The following is a 26,763-nucleotide window of genomic DNA, read 5'->3' on the forward strand; positions in this document are numbered from 1 at the left end:
GTGATCACGACCCTGTTTACGAGGTTCTTCGGTCATTAACAAGCAGGGTGAGGGGGGGAAGGGCAGGATCGCGAGGGTGGTTGTCGAGATAAAAACGGGCCGTTCCACCAGAAAGGCAAGGGAACCGAGGGAATGAGGGGGAGAAGCAAAAATCGTAACGATGAACAAGCTGGTGGGCAGCGGTGCAATCGGTTGGTCCCGTTGAAATTCAACTTGCCTTTTTATCCTTTCCCGACGCGACTGATATAGTTTAGGGCCGCAATAAAGGTGGGACCGGGCCGCATCGATTTACGGCTTAATTAAACGCACCACGTCCCCAACGAAAAATCGTCGAAACGCCGCTGTTTCCTTAAAGTTCCTTAAATACGAGCCACCCATTGCCGAGCATGGGATCGTTTATGGCTATTCGACGGCCCCTTTCTTCCTCGTCGGCCACCGATAAAAGTTTCTTTCCTTCTGGCTATTCGCTCGGGGAACAGATTTTTCTTTCTCTTATTTCAATGATTGTTCAAGAATTTTGAAATAATTATCAACGACCGTTTGATTTTAAGTTATGACAAAATGTTTGGGTGGAATGAACTGTATGGGAGGAGGGGTTGTATCTGTTCACTAAAATCCATAAAATTATCATTTTTAATTAAACTTCACTGTTAATGGACTACTATTTAATCCCTTGAGCAGGTTATTACACGTTGACCAAATTTATAATATGAGTTTAGGTATGGTATAATATAAATGAATTCTCTTCTTTTAAGTTCTTGAAAGAATCTTTCTACATAAAAAAATAAAATTTAGAATTATAAGACACTCGGCTTTAAGCTTTTGGATATTAAATTAAACATTTTTCTAAGTATATCATATTCAGTATCAAAAACTCAGATGCATATTTCTAAAAACCAACCCCCTTCGATTATTCAAAAATAAAACAGCTTCACATTCACTTCGTATCCGCAAAAGTAACCAGTTTTCTCTCGGTCTGAAAACACGTTTACCATCTTCCTTATAAACGCTACCGCGGAAGCGAACAGAGAAACGAGCGAAAACAGAAAGTAGTAGAAAGACGGTTCGAGGGGGAGGGAGGGCATAAAAAGCGAGTCGCGGAGATGCAGGTCGCATCCGGCCCAGCTCGTCGCCTTCCACTCCCATTTGAATAAAAGCAACGATAAGCACATTCTTAGAGTCACTCGCAGTTCTGAATTGTTTCCGCTTCTTAAATCCCCGACAAATTTATTATAATAACTACCCTTAGCCGACGGATCTCGCGGCTCGCTCCTTTCACCCCTCTGCGCCGGTAGCAGCTCGTTCTCCGCTTTCGTCTTCGCGAGAGATACACTTCCGTCTTCCTTTCTCTCCCCGCTATCCCGTAATCCTCTCCTTCGTTTCTTTTTCTTTTTTTCTTTTACCAAGAGAACTCCCTTTTCTTCGTGGCCGCGAGGCGAAAGGAAGGATCGTTTCCACGAATAATGCGTTCGTTCTCCGCCACGCGGCGGAGGAACTCGGGATAACGGGATGCAGAGGAGAAGGGAAGGGCATCAATTGCAATATTCCTGGTGAAAACATTACGACAACGAGTTTCGGCCCTTTTACGCGGCGCCGCGAACGACGCTCTCTCTTTTCCGCGAAGACACCTGGTTTTTCGTCGCGGATTACGCTCGCGACTACGCGGAAAACGCGACCGACCCGCTTCGCGAAATACTCGTCGTCGCGTTAATAGAGTCTTTTGTCGTTCAGCGTGCGTTTTATGCACGATGATTTATGGGAAGAAAGAATGGTACTACTAAAATAGAAGTTATTATCAATAATTCAATAATAAACGTTAAATGGATTAAATTAGATGAAAAATTGGATTTCACGTTAAATCTTGTTATCTATGTTTATTTAATTTGATGCTCAATCCTTTGTGAATAATTTCACTCGGATAGGGTTCTCGAATTTCATCCTCGAATCAAGTCACAGTTCCACTTCGTACTTCGCCAGTAGAACTATCTCATGAAATCCTTTAATTCTACCTTTTCTGTCCTGTTCTATCCACTTCCGTTTCCCCTAAAAACGCTCGTAATTCGCGCGTAAAATATTCCCTAAAATTTTCCCTCGAGAAAGGAACGTCCCACCGGAAAATGAGGACGCTTCCGTGAAAAATAACGAGCCAGCCGCTTTTCAGTTTACGCTTGTCGACTAGGAAAAAAACCAACGTTTAAAGCATCTCCGTTCAAGAGCGTTCTATTTGCGGTTGGAAAAATCGAACGAAAGAAAACTTAAATAGTTCACACGACAATCGCAAACTAACTGTTAAGATGCGAAAAAGTTGCGAGACGACAACAAGAACAACGGTCAATTGTAATATTGTGATAACTCCTGGACGAGATACTTAATGTAAAACTTTTTCTTTTAACTCGCCTTTTTTCCTTGTAATGCTTTATCTATTTGAAAACGGAACATGACCTAAAATATTTTTATTTCAGAAGACGCTGTCTAATTCTCACGCTATAAAGTCGAAAAACCAAGCGAAGCACGTTCGTCTCGTTAGTTCTGATAAAAAATCATCTCTCGTAAAGTATAAGAAGCAACGTATCGAATCAATTGGTGGCCGCAGGACGAGGAAGGCGCGAAGGAAACAAAGGAGGAACGGGATTACGCGGGAAGAAACGCAAGAAGGTGGCGCCAAGAGATGGAGGTCGTGGCTGGAGGGTTCGGTGCTTGCGACGTGGTATTTACGACGTCATTTCCTCGCTGACTGTCAATAATTTCCCTGGGGGATGTGGAAGACACCGACTCTCTCTCGTGTGCCACGACCGGCTTGCTTTCTTTCTTACCCGCTTTTTCCTCCTTCTGCTGACGCCGCCGCATCCCCTTTCCGCCATGAAAACCTTCCACCTCCTTCTCACGCAAATTGAAAAGCCACACCGACTAAAGCCGAGACGTCCTCGAGATACTGTTTCGCGGAAAAGTAATATCGCGCAGATGGAATGAGATTGCGACGGATGGTCCACGATACATTTTTGATAATATTTCTCTTATACCATTTGAATGGCTTTTTAGAATGTGGAATAGAAAGTCGCGTTGAGATTGGATATGGAGAATAAATAATTGCGATTAATCCTTCGAGCTAACACCTCTAAAGATAATTATTTTGAGTGATATTGTTATTGCAATGTACTATTAGCACATTATCAATAAACATATTTAAATGAAAATATTAATATGGAGATTGAATCATTGCGATTAATCCTTTGATCCAACACCTCTAAAGATAATTGTTTTGAATAATATTGTTATTCCAATATATTATTAGCACATTAACAATAAAAATATTAAAATGAAAATATTTCTTTTTATACTTGCTCTCGAAAAAATGACAGCTTGTTATAATTCCTTTCAAGAAGAATTCATTTCAACCCTCTATAAAAGAGCACCCTTTAAGGAATCTTTTTCTCAAACCGTCTCATTCAATCCCAGTTAATATCCAAAGAATCAGCTGATCCTAATGAGGCATCTCCTTTAACTAATTTACAATCAGCGCCCTCGTGGCCGACTCGCAAGGGTCGAAGGAGAACAGAGGAAGCCGAAGAGGAGCGCGCACCTAAGTTTCCGCACTTTCTCTGTCCCGCAGGGGTGGTCGCCTTCATGACCCAGAACTCTTTAATTTCACCGTCCCGTACTACCGTGGTATCCCCTTTAACTCATTAGACTCAATCAATTATACGAGCGTACGGTTACAGTGGTCTCTTTTTCTTTTTCTTCTTCGTTACTCTGTCCCTCTTCCGCTGATACCAGCAGCCCTCTGCCGTCTCGCTCAACAACCCTGTCCTAATCCCTCGACCGAGACCCCGACTGGTATCCCGAGATACCAGGGTTTACCAAGGTAAACCTCTTAGCGTCGCGACGCCTACGAGTCAAGGTTACCAGCATCGAGAAGTTGGAGAACTCGATGAATGGCCCAGAATTGATCCATCGAAGAAATCTTACCTGTAACAGAAAGTTGAAGATTCGAGTTAGAGGTGGAAACGATCTTGTTTGTTACTTGGGGAATTAGCAAATAGGGGAAGTTAACGGGGCGAGGGTTGCGAACGTTGCCTTATGATATAGTGAAGCAAATCAAATTAAATCAAATTAAATTATAATTATAATTTTCAATTTTAACATTGCAGGAGTAAATAGGCACAATTCCTTCCATAATGAATAATAAACCTTCTAACAATTTCTCCTTCAAACCTACTAAGAAAGAAATAATGGAAAACAGTGTTAGGGGGTTGAAGAACATGCGACGACCCAGCAGAGTCTTACAACTTTGCCTTCGTTATCCTAATCTACCACAGTCAGACACAGGCACAGGCACGCACAAATGCTGGACTGGTATAGACGAAAGAAAGGGGGACGCATTATGGCAGGGTGGGCCATTCGTTTTCTCCACGACCAGGTCCGTAATGTCGGCCGATAAGGCCCCGATAATCCAGGCTCGCGTAGTGTGTTAGCCGGCAGTTAAAACGTTATCGTCCTGAATCTCGTGTTATTCGTCAGGGCGTGACGAGTGGGTGGAATTTTACGTCCGGACCTCTCCTCTACGTCTCTACCGTTCTATGCTGAAATAAACTCGATAATGTGAGCTTATAACGCTGGATATCCGTCCTCGATCGGCATTACGATCGACTTAATGAATCGAACGCGTGTCATGGCCCGCAACCATCGTAATTATACGTACCACACGGACAAATTAATTTGCCTGGCCGTTGATCACACAACGCGATACGACGCGAACGTGATACGGGATAACGAGGGTGCGATTCCGTTGTGTGTGCGATACCATTTGCATCAAAAACATGTGCTGCTTAGTCAAATTGTTGGAATAAGATCGTTGCTCTTGTTGATTTTCATTGGATAATCATTATTTCGGGCAGTTGATTTTACGCGTTGATTGTGTGGGCTACATAATTATAGAGTTACTTAAATTAAGTGGCACATTTACATAAATATTTGAGATTTGTCAAGTTTCCTAAATATTTTAACACACAATATTTACTTTGTGCCATTAATTAAGGAATACAATATCGCTCAAATCAACACCCTCAGCTTTTTTTATGAGTCAGATGTTTTTTTATGTTTGCAAATAAACAAACAAATCGTCGGAGAATTAGTCCGATCAATTCATAGCGGTGTCGGTGGTTTGCGTGCCGACGTCGGTTCAGGAAGGTCGTTAAATAATTTCAGAGCATGGTAATTAATGGCGAACGCCTTGTTATCGCGTCGAGCGTGAAACAACGCGTGCGGTTCAAGCCTCGGGACGATGTCATATTTATTTCGTTAATCTCTCAGCCCTTGCTTCCTCGCCACCAGCTTTGTCGTGTTCCTATCGTTCTCCATAATGGTGGACGATAAAGAAGAAGAACGCTTATCGGTATTAACAAGCCGATAACACGAACACTTAATTTTTTACCACGAAAACGAATACGTTCACGTGCGGTCGCGTTCCACGAGATTAAAATATTCCACGGTGAAATTGAATAGTTACTCCACTATAGATGGAACTGCCATTTATTAAATTTTTTGTATTTTATTTTTGACTAATGAGATTATTAATAAATTAATATCTAATGGAATAATAATACCCTGGAAGCCTCAAAATGATAGATTAAATTAATAATTTAAAAAATGGTGAAAATATTTTGTAAAATTGCATCATTTCGAAATAATGGTTGCAGAGAATTTCGAATTCTAACGTCGTCACTTGAACGGAAGAAATGCCAAGAAGAAGAGCTGAAAGGGAAGCAGAGGGACTGTCAAGGCTGCAGGAACGCGGCTAGTGATATTATGCAGGATAGGCAGACAGGAAACGGTGTAACGTTGGTCGTAGACCCTGTATACGAGGGTGGAATATGCTTAACGTTAATTTGTACGATAAAGGAATTATTGATTTTTACTTAGGTGGCTCAGTCAAGGGTGAGAGAGGTCGGAGGGGGTGATGAAACGCCGCTTTAAAGCAGAGGTACTAATGAGATGCCTTCAACACGATGTTCAATTCTTCCTTTCACCCATTTTCATTTTCATAATTCTTTAAACGCGAGAAGTATTCGATTGAATATCTAGTTTTAATAAACAATTATTTTAATAAACAACTAAGCCTAAGGAAAAAGACTGGTCAAGACTGTTAATTAGAAAATACTGAAAATATGCTATTTCTTTTAATTAGAAAATTTCAAAAAAGTTTCGAAGAAGAAGACTCAATCGATGTAGCCGTTTCCATTAAACTTATATGGTATACCTAAGCATCACTTAATGCCATATTATAATATTTCAAAAACCCACCCCACTTGACATATAACAGTTTAAAAAGTTTCAACGCAACATGAGCCATACTGTCAATACGTGTATATTTCTAATAAATTGAATCTTTCTAAGGGTGATAAAACGTACGGGTTCAGTGCACTTTCGTTGGCCAGGGCGTTCGCCGATGAAAAGAAATTTCCTTGGCGATACGACCGCAAGCAGCCCGGTAAACCAGCCTCGTAACACGGCCGGTCAAACTTTCGCCACGCGCACAGTGGTCGTTGCCCGCGTGTGAGTGTGGTTCGCGCTCGCTGGCTTTGCCGCGGCTAGAAATTCGGAGTAATAGGAAAACTCCGTGAGCGGAAAAGAAGTTCAATCTAGCCGGCCGAGGGAGAAGCCTGGAAAAGCTCTTTTGACTCCTTTGATTCCGACTCGGCCACCCCAACCACCTTCTAAATCTTTTCCACCCTCTTCGCCGGCGTCGCCAGCGACGTCGAGTCGCGCTTTACTCCAGAACGTTTTCCAACCATGCCAAGAGGATTCCAAAAGTTGCTTTGCCAATCTACCCTGCGGCTGTGAGCGTTCGGGCCAGTCTCGAAAAATCTCGCTACAACCCCCTCAGACCACCCCCTTTCAACCACCGCCGAGGTGAAGAACGATGGCCAAAGAAAACTACATTTTCTACTCGTGATATTTTCACGCGATCCTTCAATGGATCAAGAAAAAATGGAAGATTTATAATTAAATCAAAATTGATCACCATTGCGATTCATAAAACAATGAAACATTATAGTTGAAAAATCCTCTTGAATCTCATTGTCAGAGAGCGTTTCAAAGAGTCTTTCAATCCGCGTGAAAAGAAAACACACCGGCGTGTTTCCGCCATTTTCCGAATGGCAATCTTTCCGCGACGCGAAGCATATCCTTTCCCTTCCTTTCGCCAGTCCACTGACGTTCACCTCATTATATTTCCTTCATTTGTTATACCCCATTGCCAGTAGGTCAGCGAAATACTAACCAACTTCCCCATTATCCTTGAAAGGTCACCTCTCGCAGAGGGTGAGAAAGGGTGGTGCGGTGGGTGGGGGTGGAATCGCGATGGCAGGGGGAACGAAGTCGATGGCAAAGAAATAATGAAACTCCGTGCCAGGAAAGTGCTCGCTTTATTGACAAGAGGGCCCCGGAGAACGGGCAGGAGGTGCGACGAGGGAAAATATAGTGCTTCCATATCCGTGCGCGGCTGTCTATCGATTCTCGACGAGTATAAAGTACTGCGATTCCGTCCGACGCCGTCGCCTACTCGACGGAATAAATTTGCGATCGCCCGGGTAAAACGGGATGAGAGAGTCGCGAGGAAACCCGTGGGGAAGGGGTCGAACGGGACGTGGTGGCAGGAGAAAAAAGGAACAGAGGGAGTTAGAGGAAATGGAAGAGGCGTCGGGAAAGACGTGTACGCTGGCGCCTACGATCGAGATGAAATTTTTCGAAATCCCTACTCTTTCATTGACGTTCATTCTTCGTTAAGAATAAAGATTGAAATTGTTTGCAGCTGATATATTGGGTATTATTGTTAATACTTTCCTCAATAGAAGAATATTATCTAATGGATTTTATAGAAAAGGAATTGGAAATCTTTTTCTATGTAAAGATTGTTATAGAGGAAGATAATTATTCATTAATAACAATAATTCTTATAATTTCCAAATTGAAATTGATATAAAATAAGGATGAACGAATTATTGCCTCGTGTAAATCCTTTGCCACAACGAAACATGAACAGAAGATTAAAGTTCAAACGCCAAAGAAACGTGATTTTCCGCGCATGGAACGAAAAGGCGGTGGAAAACCCTTTCCCCCGTTATTCCCTGTAGATCGTTTCTAGACGAGTACCACGGAGAGGAGGATCTCTTCTTTGACGGGGATCATTACGGAGGCTGATTGGCGGGAATCTTGTTAGAGGTTTCGTTTGAATAATCGCCGCTCGAACCGGCGATTTTCATGACTCGATCATCGCGTAATGACGCGTGGAAATCCGTCGCGGCGCCCCTATCGTTTCTTTCCATTCTACGAACAATAATTTCGAGGGTCGATTTCTTGTAAGCATCATTGTCAGCCATGTTTCTTCCTCGTCATAAAGAAAATTCAATTCCATGTTAAATATTCTTAAACGAAAACCATTGCTGTTTCTCAGATTTCTCAGATTTTAAAATGACAAAATTAAGTAATTAAATTAAGAAGTTTCATATATTAAAAACTGTATCGTAATATACCTTCAACGCATCTTTCCACCCATTCTTTTCAATTCAAATACATAAGGGTGAGAAGAGGGAGGTTTATTGTCCTCCGAAGGATCCACGAAAAAAAGAAAAAAGCGACACCGAGTAGCACCTGAAGAAAAACGACGATCTCTTCAGAAAACCTAAAGAAGCTCCACGAAAGAAGGATATTACGAATACGTTTAAGAGAACCCCACAGGTGCGCCGGTTTACACGATCATCCGGGTTCCTTTCCAAACAGCTCTACCACCCTTCTCTGCATGCCGAAGCGCCGCCAGGAAAGGTATACAGGGAGAAAAGCAGGAGGAGGAACGAATAAAACGCGTATCGGAGGTACGCGGCCGGCAGATCAATCTTCGCTTCTTTCCCTATGCGTTCTCTGTACGTGTACGTGTATGCGGCCCCACCCCCGTACGTTTTCCGATCCAGCCATCCAGCTTCTTCTTCTGGCCACGTAGACGCGGGCCTGGCACACGTACAGAACACGCACGCGTGCACGTCGTCCGTAGGAAAAATATATCCGGCGAGGTCCCTCCTACGGGATGCTCGCGAGTAGCAGCCACGTTTCCGGATTTATCGAGCGTGGCCCGTGCCATTATTTCAGGGATTACCACGGGCGGTGCCGGCACGAATTTTTCACCGGCTCGTACATCGTTCTTCGACGTCGCAAGGAAAAATGTTCGAAGACGGGTGGGTGGATCCTTCGGATCAGCCCGAGGGGAGAGAGGAAATTTCGAGTCCGTCTCTTCTACGGATCCTAATCGGCTTTACTTTCCAGAGTCAATCTCTTTTCCCGTCTTTCTCTAGCTACGATCACCTTATTCTCTTCCTCGTCCGCGTGTTCCTTCGAGCGTGAGCATACGAAATTCCAGAGGGACTCCTTAACGAGCCGCGTGGACCGCGCCGATAAGATTGTTTGCGGAACCAGTAGTGCACCAGATTTCGTAATTATTCGGTGGAAGGTGTAGATGTAGGCACCTTATCGTCGCCCTGGGTGCCCTACGTGCTCGATCGGTCCCTCGTTATACCGAGGATAAACGGTAATAGTTTGCCTGCTAACTTTAGGTCAGGCTGTTGCCGCGACACTGCTGCAGCTGTTGAGAACTTGGGGATGCTAATGGAAAAGGATCGGACGGGTATCTTGAAATTATTATTTTGCTAGATTTTAGATTGCCAAGAATTGAAAGAAAATTAAAGAAAAATAAAACACTCGTACATCGTATCATACAATTGCTATTACACTGTCCTTCGATTTCAATAAATTCTGATAACTCCTATAGAAATAATTCACCAGGAACAATACTAAAATGCTCTACCATCAAATTCTTCCAAAAAAAATACAAAAATCCATTCCTCACCTAACTCAAACCCAAATCGAATTCCGTATCCAAGAAGAATATCAGACCGGAGGATAAGCGGCAGGCGTGGTCACGAAATTCCTTCGAATATTTCTGTAGCCGTGCACGGGAAAGATTCCAAACGGAGGCAGAGAAAAGAGCAAGAGAACGAAGGAAATGGAGGAGGAGAAGGAGGAGGAGGGTAGAAGCCGAGAGAGAAGACGAAGGAGTCGCGAATAGAAAAAAGAGCGAGCTGCGGTGGGGAAGGAGGAGGAGAGAAGGGTGGTTCTGTGTGTTCCCGGGGGCGAAAGTGGTGCGGCGTCCTAATGCGATTCCGATATCGGCCCGGACATCTCGTGAGCCGACTACAGCTCCTGTTTCCCCACCCTTCGTCGCGCATCCCCTGAAACGACGAACCTCACCCCGCCGCGCCGGCTCGTGGACGAGCAGATCGGGCTGTGGGTGGCGGAAAGGGGGTGGGCCGTGAAAGCGAAGAGGGCTTCCGTAAGGGCGTAGAATGGGCCGATATGTATGCCGTGGGCGCACTGCTGCCACTCGGCCGCCATCTTGGAATCGATGTCGATCAAGCGGAAGGAAGGAACTTCTGCGCAGCCCGGGGCACCCGTGGGGTGCACCGAACCTACCCCTCTCTACGTGTGTGCGCGCCTCCACGCACATATTCCACCCCCTTGGCAATTCTAGCTGAGAGACCTCCTCTTTCTCACCCCCGCGATCGTAAGCAGCCTCGATTGCCGCGTGCGTGAAAGCACGTACGTCCTCACGGATCCTGCCTGCATTTCTTTTCGTCCCTTCAAAAAATGGCGTCTTTACGACGAATTCACTTGATCGGTTTCTTGAAGAATAATCGAAAGGAATCGATCATCTTATATTGTCAATAGAAAGATTGGAAACAGTATGAGCTTTGTACAAATTTAGTAGATATAACAGATCTGTTTTAGTAAAATTTTAATTATAATGAAATATTTCATTGTGAGGATGTTTGAATATTTTCGAAAATTTTTTAGGTAATTATGAACCAATATCTATCCGAAATAATTATGGTAAATATTATCAGTGCTCCATGTGATTAAAAAAATTGTAAATTCTTATAGGGGATAATTTCTTTCCATGGAGTATACCAATAACAGTATCATGTCACTTCTAAAGTGTTAAAAAAAGTTTCCAATAAAATCAAATTATCTTAAATAGATCCACAAACGGAAACAATTCCACTAAATAAATTAGCCTCTTCGTAACAACCCCTTAGTAATCTAAACGTCGCAAGTTCTCCTTAAACAGTCTCCATTGCTGTAAAATCTAAGAAATATCGTTGTCTGGCACGTTATTTCTGTAAAACGAAACAGGGAGCACGTGGGTAACCTGGATCGTCCACGAAGAATCGACCAGGCTACAAGAGAGAAGAAGAAGAAGAAGAAGAAGAAGAAGAAGAAGAAGAGGGGTGGCTGATTTATGGGATTGCAGGTTGCCGGTATAAGCGAAAATGGCGTCTCTGCAAATCGATCGTAAAAAGGATGTCGCTTGGCTGTACAATGGCCAGCTTCTCGTTCGTTAGCTCGACTAGCGAATAAATAAAAACGAGATCGAGAGACGTTCACGGGGGTTGCTGTTATCGACTAGCAAGGGGGAAGAGATGGCTGGTGCGCTCCTCCATAACCCATAAAGGATCGAGGTGATTTATAGATTATGGCGGCCGTGCATGCGATCCTCCATGACAATGGTGAAAAAGAGACGAATGACAAGCAGACCGTCTTTTCCTCGTCATGGTTAATTTCACTGGAACAGGAAATGTCAGGTCGGTTTGTATTTGCGTCTGATGAATCGATGCCGATTGAAGTTTCTACGGGGATTAACCTACACCTGGTGAACGCTGGGTCCATTATAACCCAGCCTGTCCGGGACCAATCGAACGTTAATATATTGAATGCTGTGGGTGTGTGATACGACTGGTACCACAAATTTATTAACTGAAGATAATTCTAAAATTAAACCGATCAAATTTCTGATAAATAATTATCAACTGCAAAGAAGTCTAAAGAAATCGCAAAGTGTACAGAGAGCTATAATGATGATAAAAATAGCAAAGCAACATGCGCATATAATATTAATGAAGAAAAGTTGTATTTTAAGTGGAAACACTTAGCCGAAGTTGAAGTAGAAACGAGGTCGCGTAACGAGGTAGCACGGTAGTAAAGCGGTGAGAAATAATCGAAACTCGGAAGCAGGGCTTAAGATTAAATTCGGTCAGTGTGCCCCGTGGGCTGAGGAATACGGAGAGTTGAATGGCTCGTGACCTTGGCCTCGAGGCTGCTAGTCTGGGGTTGGCAAGGTAATTAAATGCCATGGATGGGGTTGGTCGCTATAACCGGCAGGATAGAACGAAGGGTATCCAGGGGGATGAGGCTAATTGCCGATGCAAGGAGAACCATCCCCCTCGGTGGCACGGCAGGATCTTTCAAGGTGCTCATCCTTTGGATTATACCACCTTATTAACGATCCTTCCCGTCGTTGTTACCATCGAGAAATAACATTTATTCTTTGTTTTCGAAGGGGTACGTAACCTTCTGTCGTATGAAATTTTAGGAGCAGTTACGATGGTAATTATTTCTCGCCCCTGAGGGGTTGTGGTGAAATATTTAATACAGGATAAAGTATTGTATTAATTATTTAATATTTGATAATATTATGTTATAGAAAAACAATTTAATATTAAAATACCCCACTGCAATAACACTTGCTATGTCAAAATGAAAATTAATTATTCCAAATGTAAATTAGAAAATTTCTAACACCAAATAATCATTGACTTTTCCCAAACAATGGCAGCAGGTTTCTGCCGTCCGTAATTTTCAAACCATGGCCGAATAAAGTTTCGCGTGACGGGGAACCACTGTTCCGGAAGTAGCCCAGTTACAAATTAGCATCCAAGGATTGCCCTTGGCGTTGCTCTCTCTTTCCCCGAGTCTAGTCGAGCTCTCTCGCTCTCCCCAACGATCTTCTTCGGTTGTCGTTCCTTCTTCGTCGCTCGAAACAGACCGCTGTCGGGGTCGTTCTCTTTCTTTCTGGGTTATTAAAGAAAGCCGCCTTCGGGGTCAGGTCGGGTTAGGTCAGGGCGGCAGGGAATAATGAGCGGGGAAAAGTTAAACGAGAGTATTTTTTACCGAGAGGAAAATTACGCTCGCCTCTCTTCTCTCCTTGTTCCCTTTCTCTCTCTGTCGTAGTAAAAACGAGGAGAAGGGGATGGTGAATCGCGACCACCCGGTTTGGAATGAGACGGAATCAGGAAAAGGGAACCGGAAGAGCGACAGAGAAGCACGTACAGAGAAGTGAACGAGAAATCTAGGGGTTGAAGGTCTCGGGGTGGTCTGGAGGGGATGTCTTCCATTCATTACCGCCGGTTACCCCTTAATGGAATCTTCGTGTCCTCATCTTTCCACTGTCCTTCCTTGCCGCCACGCCGTGGTAATTTCTGTTTTGCCGAACAACAAGAAGTCGTTTGTACCCCTGACAGGGGTGGCGACTGCCATTCAGCAACACCGACGTCGACTTGTACCCGCATTGTCCTTAATTTGCCCTATTTTACTCCCTCTACCAAACCCACCGCAGACGACCTGCTTAATAATTTAGAAAGGAATGGACTTGGAAGATATTTTTCTTCAATGGTAATTTCAGTATTTTTAAAGAGGACGGTGTAATAAATTAAAATTCCCAAACTACTAATAACACTTCAGCCTAAAAGATGATACCGATAAAAAAGTATAATAATTAACATAATTTCAACGACCTAACACCGATAATTTCGAGGCGAGAAGAACATCAGATCCAACGAGGAGGGTACAAGAAAAAGGAAAGAACGAAAAGCGTCTGAAGGGGGAGGAGCGTTGTTATACCTACTCTTTGAAGCACGGGATATCAAATTATTCTGCATAAAGGATGACACAGGTCGATGGTAATAAACTGACTCGGGAAATAATGGCATAACGAGCATAAAGTGGGGTCCGCTCGTGCAGCCGGCGAGCAAAGAGACGGAAAAGGGGTTGTAGGACCAGGTAGGCCCATTATCCCTGGTGTGTCCGTGTACACAACAGGGTGTCTATAAATGTTTCAGGGACTCTCGATTCTCGCAGCGGTAATTTATTCGGAAAGTCACTCGCCACCTGAGTAACGTGAGAACCGACCGAGATGCATCTGCATGCAGATGTCGCGCCCAGTTGCTACCTAAACCTTGTCGATTCCATTCTAATTTTTTTTTCAATTCCTTTTTTTTTTTCACATATGTGTGTACGATTCGAACCGTTGACTTTGTCAGGGGGAGGATCTCAACTGTTTGTCCTCACATTTAATAAATTATGTTTTTAAGATGATAATATACACGACTTGATTATTATAAGAAGAAATTATTGAATTATTATTTAAAAAAATTTGGCATTATGACGTTCATAAAGAAAATTGTAACTAAGTACTTCGTATTTTATTTCCCTAAATATTATTAGCATATAAGCTACAAAAGTCTCACCAGGAAATCTCAAAGAAATCTAACGTTTGAAAAAAGTTACACGATATCAGAGATCAGATTTTGATGGCGACAAGTAACAAGGAAGCATATCAGCCAGCCAAAATCTCTCAGTGAAAATAAACGTTTGAACATTTGAATATCGCGTGACTAACGTTCTCTCGGAATTTCCTCGTCTGCAGGGTGAGGAGATTAGGTTTCTTCGGATGGATAGGCTGCCTGGTGTCCGCGAGATAGGGACATGGGAAAGCACTCCTCCTTTTCGTATGTAGATTTTATGGAATGCCCGAGAGACACGAGGGATCTCGAGAGCAAAAGGGAGCGAAAGGGTTGAGGGAGAGAGGCTGGATACGGATAAGGGTTAAGATATACGCGTGGGAAGACAGTCGTCTGGAATTTTCGAGTCATGCCACGTGTTCTGTTTCTTTCAAACACCAGATTGATCTGAAATTGCTTTTTTCTTTATGTCGTCATCGTTGTCGTCGTCATTTCCGCTTGATTCTTTTGTGCTTCAATTTCGAATCAAATTTATAAATTTGAAATTTTCTTAATCCTCAAAAGAGCATACATTTAATTAAACTAATTATTTTATTCCGTCCCTCTATCTCTATAAACTAATTTTCATGTTTTTTCAAAATAAAATATGAATTCATCAAATACATTTGATCTTTCAAAATAGAATTTTACCATAATTTTTCAGCTTAATATGTGATACTCGTTATTCGATATTCTTATGGCCAATAATGCAGCAAAATGAAACCGTTTTTGCTTGCTCTCTCGCTACCCCGAACCGTTAGAAAATTAATAATTCGATACCAACCGAACCAAACGAAGACGAGCAGATACGCTGTTTGGCTATCGGACAACAGTTTCATGACGGGCTGCGACTGTTTGACGGTCGTGTTTGCCGAAGGTCCGTTTACACACGACGTAACGTCGTTAGAAAATGTGACAAGGTACACACGTACCCGGTGCGAGCCCTTCCTCTTTCACGACAAATTTACATGGGTACTTAAAAGTTCGGGTCAAACATGAAACAAAATTGAAAGACACACGAAGCTATGATAGCTGTTGTCCGAGGACCCAGCCTTTTCAAGTATCAATTACTATGGTGTCCAAATTCTATTATAAAAATGTGCTTTACGATTATTGCAATTCACTGTATATTTTTTGTACCTTTTGCTTAATAATTGAATGCTATTGTATTTTGTTGAAGTAAAAAGGTTAATATTGTTTTTATTGGTGGTCCTTGACCCTGAAGAAATATGGTCAAAACAGTTTACCAAAGTGGAGAACGACCTCGGTTGGTGCAAGCAGGATATGCGGGAATTAAACTTGATGACTCAATATAGTTCAAATGGGAATTAACCCACTCGTGTTCACGACCAGTGGAAATTAGGTTTAACCCTTCGCGGTCAGAAGTCGGGACATTCACAGTTGAGCACTTTTACCGTTTAGGTCGTACGTCAAGAAGTATTCAGCACGATCGCCGTCAATTCGTTTAATTCAAACACCGACAGAAACCATACAATATTTCATGCTTCCATGTATTGTGTTATAAAAGAATAGCCTAACATATTTTAATCTAATGTTTCAGGCATTCTATCGTCTCGAAGCAAGATCGAGATAAGCCATTATCCTTTAAGAAGCTTGTTTCTGACTCCATCTTCATTCAACTTCAATAAATCCGTGATGTAACATAATAGAGAGAGATTATTGAGTACCCTATCATCCCTGTTCCCCGTGTTGGAGGTCAGTCTTTAGTAATCACTATTCCTTTTGGTCACTTGACCCTTGAATATTGAAGCTATATTACAATCCTCTGTTTATAAAGTCATGAAAGTATTGAAGATGAATGAATGAAGAATGAATTAGTAAACAGAAAGATCAATATGAAGAATCTAACATTTTTCAAATTCCAAATTTCAGAATTATTTAGAAGAATAATTGTTAAAATAACAGTGTAAAATTTAGGAAATGAAAATAATATGAAATGCAGAATTAAATTAAAATGGTGGCTCTCTTCATGGTCCGCCGTTCGAGGGTTAAAATGAATTAACAATAATCAACATCTAAAACCACCCCTATACGTAACAGATTAGAATCAACTGAACAAATAGAAATGAAAGAAAGAAGCCTACTGTTCCAACTAAACCAGTCAGAAAAGTGGAGGACGAGTTCGCGTTTGATCAGCAGGTACGAATTATCGAGGTTCGCCGAAAACGGCGTATTTCAACGTTATCACGATCTCTCGGCTCGACCTCTCGGCATCACCGATATCACGAAGATGTACGGAGACACCTGAAACATACGACGAGAGACAGCACACGTTAATGAGCACCAAGTTGAACGGTTTATCGTCAGCTCGATGCTCGTTAGCCTTATCGGCGCGGCCTAATCGAGAAACCGTAGAAAAGTCCTGCAGGAATTCACGGAGCTTCGTCGATGGCCAAGCCTCGATATGAATACGTTGCTGAAGAGACGATTCTGACGTGACAGCCTGCCATAGGTTAGACGATAGGGTCACCAGGAGGAGGTCTTCTGCTCACACTTTATAACCGAATTAATCTCATTACTTGATATTTCATCATTTCTATCATTCAACATATCAAACACCTGATACAAACATTTGTAATTAGTAATTAGATTAACAGAAGAAATCCTGATAATAAGGACAATAATTTCCTATGGAAATTCAAGCATCACACACATATGGAGAGGGGTGGATTGGTCATGAGGAGTTTGGGAAAATTCCGACTGGGCCTAATTAAAATTAGGATAGGTAAAAATTTCAGTTTCAGTCCACTCCTGCATATGGGTGACACAAGCAAGGTGTTGATGAAGAGATACAAAATTCAAAACTGATTTGAGAAACAAGGCTAGAAATTTATTAAGGTAATAACAAGCATTTTAACTTCGATTATACTTGTCTACAAAAGGATAGAAGAAGAATAGAACGAGAAAAGGCGATTATACTTCTACACCTATTCGAGCGACTTGGTATTAAAGCGAAACTTCAGACACTGGTTTTCGAGTTCAGTGATCAATTTCAGGAAGACGAACGGCATAGTCGGTCCCGGTAACGGGAGAAACGGTAGAAATTATAGCCACCGGCTGATAAAGGATCGTTAAGTTAATTCTGAATCGCTGTTCGACTCGGTTCCGAGAGGAAAAGCTGGAAAGAGGGAATCAAAGCGTTCGAGAACTCGTTTACCCTCCAACTTCTCCTGGCGATACTTCTATCTGGAGTATGTATCTTTTGTAATTAGCACGCCGGATATAAGCTGAAGCATCAGCTTAAGCCTAGCCTCTGTATAGAAGAACAGTGCTGGATACTCGGTAATTATATGTTAGCTCGTTGAAAGGCAAACACGTGGCTCGTCAGAGTCTGTCATAGGCTAGCCAACGAAACGAGAAGTAAGTGGGTGTATAATTTTGCGTATCGTGTGCTATTCTTGAGGATAACGAGCTGCAAGTTCTAACAAAAATGATTTTACTGGAGCTAGATGGAAATTTAGGAATAATTTTAAATCGATGACTTGGCTATTTCTGAAGTTAGAATATAGATATTTTAATTTAGAGAGCCATCCTCAATCTAATGGCAAGGTGTCACTTTCAAGATCTCCTAGGACCTGAAGAACACAGAACGAAGGCTTCGACTTCTAATGTGTCTGAACAGCGACGGGGAAAATGTTAACTTTCCAGAAAACCTAAAAGTTGCGACGCAGACCTAATGCCACGTACGGGTTGTTTCGTGATTCCCTGACGAGTGAAGGACGAAAGAGGGATAGAAGATAGAAGGTTGAAGATACAGAGAAAGGTAGGCGCCCTTGAGAGGAATCGCAGGTTGTATGCGCGGGCCAAGCGTGAAAGAAGAAAGAAGCGAGTGCAGAGAAGAGGGCATGATGAAAAGAACGATGGTAGATTGTAGAGAGAAGCTGGTAGCTGGCTGGCTGGGTTGGTCTCGACGTACGCGGCGTTGGTGGTGGTAACGACACTGGTGGTAGTAGCTCAGAGGGAAAAAGAAGAGGGAAAGAGGTGGAGGTTGTGGAAGCAAGGGTGGTAGTGAAGGAGTAAGGGGTGGAGGAGAGACTGTACTAAGAAAAGCCGACACACGGGGTGGCTGGGAGCAGTGCAGATCAATGCCAGCCAGCCAGCCAGCCAGCCAACCAACCCAACCCTTCCGAGTCTACTGCTCTTCAGTTCCCTAACCCTTTACCCCCTTTTTTCCACCCCGACTTCGGCGGACTCACCCGGAGATAAAACACGAACAGCTCCACCGAGCCACCCCCGCCTATCCTATCCTTTCCTCCTCCACCTCGTTGCTTCCTCTACCTCTTTTGCCTGTCCTCCCTTTCTCTCGCTCTTCTTCTCTTTTCCTATCTGCCCCCTTTTTCCTTTTTCCTTGTTCCTTTTTCCTTTTTCCTCTTTCCACCTCCCCGTTTCGTGAGCCCTCTTTCGACCGTTTCGTTTCGTCCTACCTACACACGCGTACACTACCGTACATACCAACACCGATGAAAAATAATAGCTGCGGCTGTTCCACCCAAGGCGGAAAGGCCGAGGGTGGAGGAGGTGGTGGCGGTGCAAGAGGAGGAGATGCATCGGCGTAAACGCACTCGAGACGGAATTGCTGTGCAGCCTGTGCAGTCTCTGCCTTCCCTTTGACGCTTCGAATGCCGTGCATTTCAACGAGTTGCCTTCCTCCCGATTTGTTCCAGGGAAACGATTTTTTTCGGGGGCAACGACGCCCCACGAATGTATATTCCCGCTGTATCGGGCCAGGATCCTTTGACTTGGATGATTTCGTTTCGCGATATCCAAGGAAAACTTCTGTCGTCTCGAGCGAAGGCATCCATAGTAATAGATTCTTTTTTAATTTCTAAGATGGTACATATATATACTTCAGTAAATAACACGCGTCAAGCGATGGAAGATGGAAAAAAATTAATAGAGAATTGAGATCTTTCGCGATAATACCAGTTACGATAAAAGAAAAAGGGCTCAACAAATTTTCCCCAAACCCAACCATGTCAATTTGAAAATTCCACGTTTGACATGTTGATCTTGCTTCAAAAGGGATGATCATCGTCGAGAGGGCTAAAAGTGGTGGACAGCTATAAAACGCCTCTCGCAATCTGCCAGGAGTTACTTTCATGTTCCTACAGAGTGGCGGTGACGCGGTCGTATATAAAACAAATTAATCTCGTTAGGGTGAGCGTCTACCTTCGACCTTATACGTTTCAAAAGCTCCCCTTACCCAGCCCGGTAACTCGCCTCCCTCGCTATTTGTCGGCGAATCCACCGACTTTGCTCCATTTTTATCTTAATTCCTCGCTCTAAATGAGAATGAAGTCGCAGTTATCGTGGTTCGCGAGGAAAAGGGGAGCATCCGTTGAATCGGGCCGAGCTTAAAAATCTTGTTCACTGGCCGACTCGCCGGTTGCTTTTCACTTTTCTTCGCCACCTTTTTCCTCCCGACACTTTTCGCTTTTTCTTGCCAGATGGAGGTACTTTTCCCTTAAGCCGACATCGAGGTTTTAAATGAACACGGTGTAAGAAGTTTGTTCATGATGAAATTAGTTGCAACATTTGCATAAAACTTTCAGACCTCCATAAGACACCTTATTATAAAAAGAGGACTTTTTTAAAAGAATCACTTATAGACAATTTTATAGTGTTTATATTATTATAATTTATGCAATAATTCGAATCTGTAAAAGGGATAAAATTGGGAAAATATAATGTTGAAAGTACTAAATTAAATTGTACACCTAATATATTCCTAGGTAAAGAAACGACAAGTGCATTGGCCAGCAACCAAAAGAAACTACAGACGCACCGGCATCGAAGAGAAAAACATCTACTCTGCTAGTCTGGCTGTCATCCTCAGTGAAGTTGTTAGAAGGAAAAACAGGCAGGCAGAGATGAAAAACTGGGAAAAGCGATGGGCGGGGAGATGTCCGCGCCGCGAAGAAAACTGCGAGGAGCGAGCACACGAGCGTGCATCTCGAGCGTATGGGTGCGTGTGGGTGCGCACGCGAGGGTGCTGCTCGTAAGGGTGGCACAAGACACGAAAGGCGCATGCGCGTATGTGGGCGTCAATACGAACCGCACACGCTACCCTTTCTCTGTCCTTTGTCACACGTATAGTCGACTACACGCCTGACCGTCCAGTCCACGTGCACCCACACGTATACAGAACCGTGCGCACGTGTTCGCCGACGAAAAGAAAATACGTGCCGGGCTTTTACGGGCGTAGCAAGCAAGGCGAGCGGTTTTACTGCTCGAATAAACAGCGGTTCGATGCTCGCGCTAGGTAACAGCATGGAAATTCGTAAACGACCCGCCGCTAAACGCTCGCTCAACGCTCGATGATCATTAATTAAACGTTAAGCGACTAGAGAACACCGTGTACAACCCCTTTATGTCAGATCCATGAATGCGCAATTTGCCAATCTTGGGAATTCAAAATTAGATACCAAATTAAATTTTTTGAAATTTTTGGCAAATATATTCATACGAAATGAATTTATAAAATTTCCCATAAAATTAGAATATGTATTCTATGAACGAATTAATCATCTCCTCATTTAATTACCAGAAACGAGATAAAATCTTAATGTCCACATGGAAATTATCGCGCAAGGACATCACTATCCCTTTCCCAAATCTAACCATCGTTCCACAATCAAAACATAAAGCGTTTCTTAATCAAAAGCAACGCGAGCTTCTCTTGCGGGATCACGCAAACATTAATGCCATAACCGTGCAATCTGGCAGTACGCGGCCTCGCCTTAAATATAAATGGCCGAAGCACATCCAGGCCGTCCCACTTTCGTATTCATGCGAAAGTTTGCCGGGTCGTCTCGTTAACTTTACATGGGACTACGTGGATTCGGCTCGAACCCGAACGACCATCCCGCACACGCGTGTGCCGTCGCAAATACCCTCGTCTCAACTACGGTCATTTACGAACCGGCCAACTTCCAGGTAATTCGTGCCATTTCGTGGAACAGTTTGAACGAGTTAAAGGATGAATCTAACGGCTCGAAGGTTCGTTTCACTAGGGCCAAGGTCAAGCGGATCGAAGAAGAAATTTGGCCTCGGGTAAATGAACGGGACTCTCGGCCCTCCGTTATCAAGGACGAAACGGAAACGTATTATGGTAAGCGCGATTAACACGGGTCGACGTACGTATGAATTATTGGTTTCATCCTGATTACACGGGGTGTAATGCATCGAGTATGTAACGAGATGGTAATTAATATCGGGGTTCATTCGATGGGATAGTTGATATTTCGAGCAACTGCTGGATAGTGATTGTAACAGAATGATTTATGCGCAGTTGTAAATATTTAGGAAGGTTTAAGAGAGCTGAGATTGAATTTGATTGATTGAGATCGAAAGGGTGTTATATTTGGATGCTTAAGTGGTATTTCGCTATTACACTAATTGATAGAGTAAGCACTATTTGACTTATATTCAAAATGTAGTGGCTTTATGAAATATTGTAAAATTATTAATTCTTTATAAAATAGAACGTTAAATAAAAAAATATGTAAAAGATGTGTAAAATTGTTTCCTTATTGTTGCAAATCTTTCATTTGATACGACACAACCTTATACATTTTCGAAGCTATTAACACCACCAAATTCACTTCACCCGTAAATGAGATAAATCACGAATTACCGTATCATTAAATAGAAAATAATGTCATGCGGCATCGGTTGGAGCTTATGTACGTTCCACTCGAGGCAACCTTTCATTTCATGAGCATTTTAAACGCACGCTTCATCGCTTAACCTCAACCCCCGACGATTTGTGTGCGACCCTAAACGGTTAAGCGATCAGCGCGAGGAAACCGCTCGGTGCTCGATGAATCGGAACCTTCTCGTTGTATCCGCGTGACATATGCTCGGCGAGCGTGAAAATCGTACACGTACACGTACATATATATACGGGTGCACGCGTCGAGTGCATCCCTTTAACGAGGCAACAAGAAAAAGACGCGTCGCGTTTCGAATCGTCGGACTCGATAATTGCTCCAGAAAGCAATTAGTTCACCTTTCCGATTGATTCTCGAAATGTTTCTTTCTTTTTCCCTGACGAGTTCCCAATTTTCCAACAATTTTCTTCGACGTGCATTTTAAAACTAATCATTTAGCTATCATAAAATTCGTTTTTCATAAAGATTTTGTAATTGCACATTTCGTAATATAAATGGCAAGATGAAAAAAGAGAAAATTATTTAATTATTCTTTTGCAGTGGTATCATTAGAAGTTGCCTGTACGGCCTGCATAATTCCTTTCATACGCATCCCGAGCGTTTTCAATAAGCGTGCAGAAATCTGCATTGAAAAGAACAACGGTGAACGAGTGAAACTCGTCGGACGTTAATTACCCCGAGGATTTATACATTCTCATTGTTAGCTCGACTTATTCTTTTCAACGGAGAAAAACAGGCAAATTTAAAACGGTTGTATGCATTAATGGGGCAAGAGTGAACGAACGACTTGATTAATGTAAATCTTTATCGAGCAATTCCGTCATAACAGAAACAAAAGGACCATCACAGGAAGCTCTCGCTCTCTTCCTTGTCCTTTCGTTTACCTTTGTACTCGGCAAGCACGAATAAATCCCAGCTACCTTGGAACAATGGCTAGTAGGTGTATTTTTATTCGTGCATTACCATAAGTCGATGGTGTTCTTCTTTCTCAATAGGAAGCACGTGGCATGACGGGAAGAGAGGAAGAGGAAAGCGATGATCACAAACAGCCTACCTATTATTTGAAACCGATACGTGGGCATAGGAAAAATTTTAATCAATTTCACCGTCTTTCGAGAACAATGGCAGAAATTTTCTACCGATACCAACTCGGCTAATAGGCAAGACATAGGCAAGACATAGGCAAATTACGGTGATTTGTATTTTTTTATTGGAAGATACATCTAATTAAAAAACTATATTCTCAGCTGACTGAGAATTTTTCGAATTCCAAACTGAAAGTTCAGTAGCTCGGAGGTTCGCGTGTTAGACTCGCGCGAAGCAACAGCGAAATCAACGAGGAGAAAGTGGAAGGAAAAGAGCGATAGGAGAGGAAAAAAAAGGAAAGGAAGCAAGATGGAGAGCGGCGGTGCAGCCAGAAACTTTTTAAGCAAATTAATCAATATCAACGAGAACGGAAGTTTACGCAGGCTACGATGGGAAAAAAAGAATTCCACGAGGGAACATCCGGGCGGACCTCGCTAATTTCTTTAAAGTAGTTTGGCAATTTATTATTTTCCAATTTTCCGCAAACTTCCAGCTCTACGCCTTTATTCTATTTCGCTCCTCTATTTTTCTTCGTTGACGATGATAGAAAAATCTGCTTCTCTATTCGTGACAATGAAATTTTCAAATAAACAAAATAAACTTGATCCATTTTTCAAAATTTCTTTCTTATACGTTATTGTAAAATATTTCTATATTTTTTAGAATGATACCTCATTGAATTGTTTAGTATAATAATTTTTTAAAGCAAATGCACTAAATATTCAACCTAACATTGCAAAAACAGATCTGGATCTTTCAGAATCTCTCCGAGCCTGAAGGTAGGAAAAAGGAATCCACTATTTCGACGGAAGTTCTGAACGCGTAACAACGCGAGACCCGCCAAAATTTCGACTCGTTCCGTTGGCTGGGACTAGGAACGGGCCAGGAACTTCCATTCCCAGCGAGTTTTTAACGACCGACGATGTTTGAGCGGGTAAAAGGCAACGCGGGATCGCGCAGACGAGGCAAGTTTCGGCTAACAAGGGGCTCCCTGAAAGAGTAGGCACCACGGCTAGGTATGTAAATCTCGTTTCACCGAGGTCGCACCGCCTCAACCTCTTTCTCCTGTCTCCTCCCCACCTCCTTTAAACCGGAGCCAGTCCACCCCTGAGTCAGGTTCTTTCGCGGACCTACGCCGGCAGGGGTGGATTTTAACCCTTTTTCCAGCTATCGATTTTCAGCTCGAGACGGATGAGAGGAGGGCTCGGCCGTGAGCCTTCGGCCACTCTGCTTCCACACTCGACGACACTCGACTGCTTCAACGGCGAGACTCTACCTGGCCACTTGTACCCTTCGCTTTTTTCCTCCTTTTCGCCTACCCCGGACAGCTCGAGTGCTTGCCCCCAGGTGAGATGGCGACTTTGTACTCGCGAAAACGACCGTCTTCGATTGAGCCACTCGAGGAAACGCTTGCCCAAGCGGATTCTGCATCCCTAAAGGGATACCTCTTCTTCCTACACCTACCCATTATGTGTATGTGAGGCTACTTTTTCTTCCGGTCATTTGAAGGATGCATGAGGATTTTTTGGGATTGCCAAGTGGACGCTTTGATGTCGAAGGACTTATGTTTCGTAGTACAGTTGAAAAGGTATTGTATTCAGGAGTGTGTATGGGAAGAATTTTGGAAGGGTGCTTTCGCTTTAACCCTTTGGAGTTCTATGTCAAGTCTAGATTCTAACCACGTTATATCGAAGTTCAAAATAGGAATTTTTGTCAATTTGTAAATGATATTCTGATTTGAAGAAAGTAATAAAATAAATTTATCTATCCTCAACAAATAATTCTATTTTTTTTTTTTATATTGAAAATAAAATGTATGTTCAAAGATTAAAGGGTTAAAATTAGATCATCGTCATTTAAATTTCCTTAACCATCATTGCACTCTGCTCATTCACGTGTACGTAACCTTCGGGTACCTTTATCTCGTCGGATCTCAATCTCTCGACTAAGGACCACGATCGGAGTTCAACAACCCGAACGATATCATAACCGTAATAACCGAAGAGGTTCGCAACTTATCCAGGATTCTTGAAAATTTGCGAAGGTTCGCAGAATAGTGGAGATAATCGCGATCAGTCATGCCACACCGTCTCGACGGCCGAATTTTCTTTCTTCCATCGCGCCACCCACTCGGCACCCCTCATCGAGATTTATCTTTCGACGATAGAACGTCGCTTCGGTTGGCTGTGCCGTTCGAAAGTGGCCCCGTAGAGGAGCAAGGGGGATTTGATTGATTGCCAGGGTGGAGTCTAACACACGAGGGTGGTTGACTTGCGCAGATTACACACGTACGACTTCCACCCACCCCTTGGTCGCGTACGAAGATTTCGCGAAGAAAAAGAGGTCGCTTCCCCCGCGTTTTCACGGCTTCGCGGAATGGTTTCTCGGCAGGAACGTCCTCCCATCGAAGGGGTCGGTTGAGAACATACTGTCGTGTCGCGAAGCAAAAGAAAATTCAGGAAACTGACAAGTAGAATATTCCATTTTCTCTTTTTAAACATACCCTTGAATATTAATAAACAAACATACACAGATATGTTTGTCATTTAAAAATTATTACATAGTAAGTGCACAGGTAATACAGCATCTTCTTCATAAATTGTAGATATATATTTATCATAATTTATGATAATTGTTATATTATTTTATTTTTGAAATTCTTATAAGATATCAAAAATAAATCTTCATTTAATTCATGATTTTTTTGTTGATTGCATCTTAACATTTATCTATAGTTTGTATATCTCTTAAGATTGATCAAGTTACATAAATTTTGTTGCTATTTTTGCTTACAAAATATACCCAAGAATTTTATCGAGTAAAACCTGGAACATCCTATATGAATACCTGACAACCACCCCTAAAACCGAAGGTTTATACCCCGAAGAATTCCGTGTATCAGCAAAAGCAAGCAACGGGAAACCATACAAACTTTATGGCACACGTATCGCGACATGGTGCGCGTGCACCCGCACATGTTCAGCCAGCATATCCAGGGGTGCACCAGGGGGTGGGTGGGCAAAGACCAATCGGAAGCAAGCATTCTTTATCCGACCGAGTATCTTGAACGCATGCCTCACGTACGAGGCGTGGTTTGGGGGCTACCCTTATTCGAACGTCGCCGAGTTCTTCCTTTTTTTTTTTCCTACTCCGGTGTTGCATTTTGCTTCCCGCACCACCACCTACCACCGCCATACTAATGCCATGAATTTGCACTACGATGTGGGCTCGTCGTACACCTTGCTACGAATACGGATTGCCGAGTTGGATAAAAGTTATTTTTATAAATAAACTCAAAGTAAAATTTTATGGTTTCTTCTAAATTATGTTTTTTGAGCTGTTGGATAGTTCGTAATACATATTTAACTGGGAAAGATAACTTTTTACCTATAAATAATCTCTTGGAGATGGATGATTCTATAAATAGATATTAAAAACTACAGGAGGATAGTTCACAGTCACATTATTAAGTGTTATTTGCACAGGTGTTCGAGCGATGTAAGTTTATGCTGTTTCCTGCACTTGCACATTTTTTAAAAGGT

The 26,763-nt window shown here is 42.7% G+C and overlaps 1 protein-coding gene and 1 long non-coding RNA gene across 5 annotated transcripts in view; both read right to left on the reverse strand.

The window, feature by feature from the left end:
• Positions 1-26,763, reverse strand: part of MESR6 (misexpression suppressor of ras 6) — a 564,119-nt gene that overhangs the window by 386,620 nt on the left and 150,736 nt on the right. The gene's annotated exons all lie outside the window — the stretch shown is intronic.
• The window catches only part of LOC117605913 (uncharacterized), a 67,923-nt gene continuing 44,461 nt past the window's right edge, over positions 3,302-26,763 (reverse strand). The window contains exon 3 of the long non-coding RNA XR_004581835.2: positions 3,302-3,966. This is a non-coding gene — a long non-coding RNA (uncharacterized LOC117605913). The remainder of the gene's footprint in view (positions 3,967-26,763) is intronic.

The sequence above is a fragment of the Osmia lignaria genome, chromosome 9 (genome assembly GCF_051020975.1).
Source record: "Osmia lignaria lignaria isolate PbOS001 chromosome 9, iyOsmLign1, whole genome shotgun sequence".
Lineage (NCBI taxonomy): Eukaryota > Metazoa > Arthropoda > Insecta > Hymenoptera > Megachilidae > Osmia > Osmia lignaria.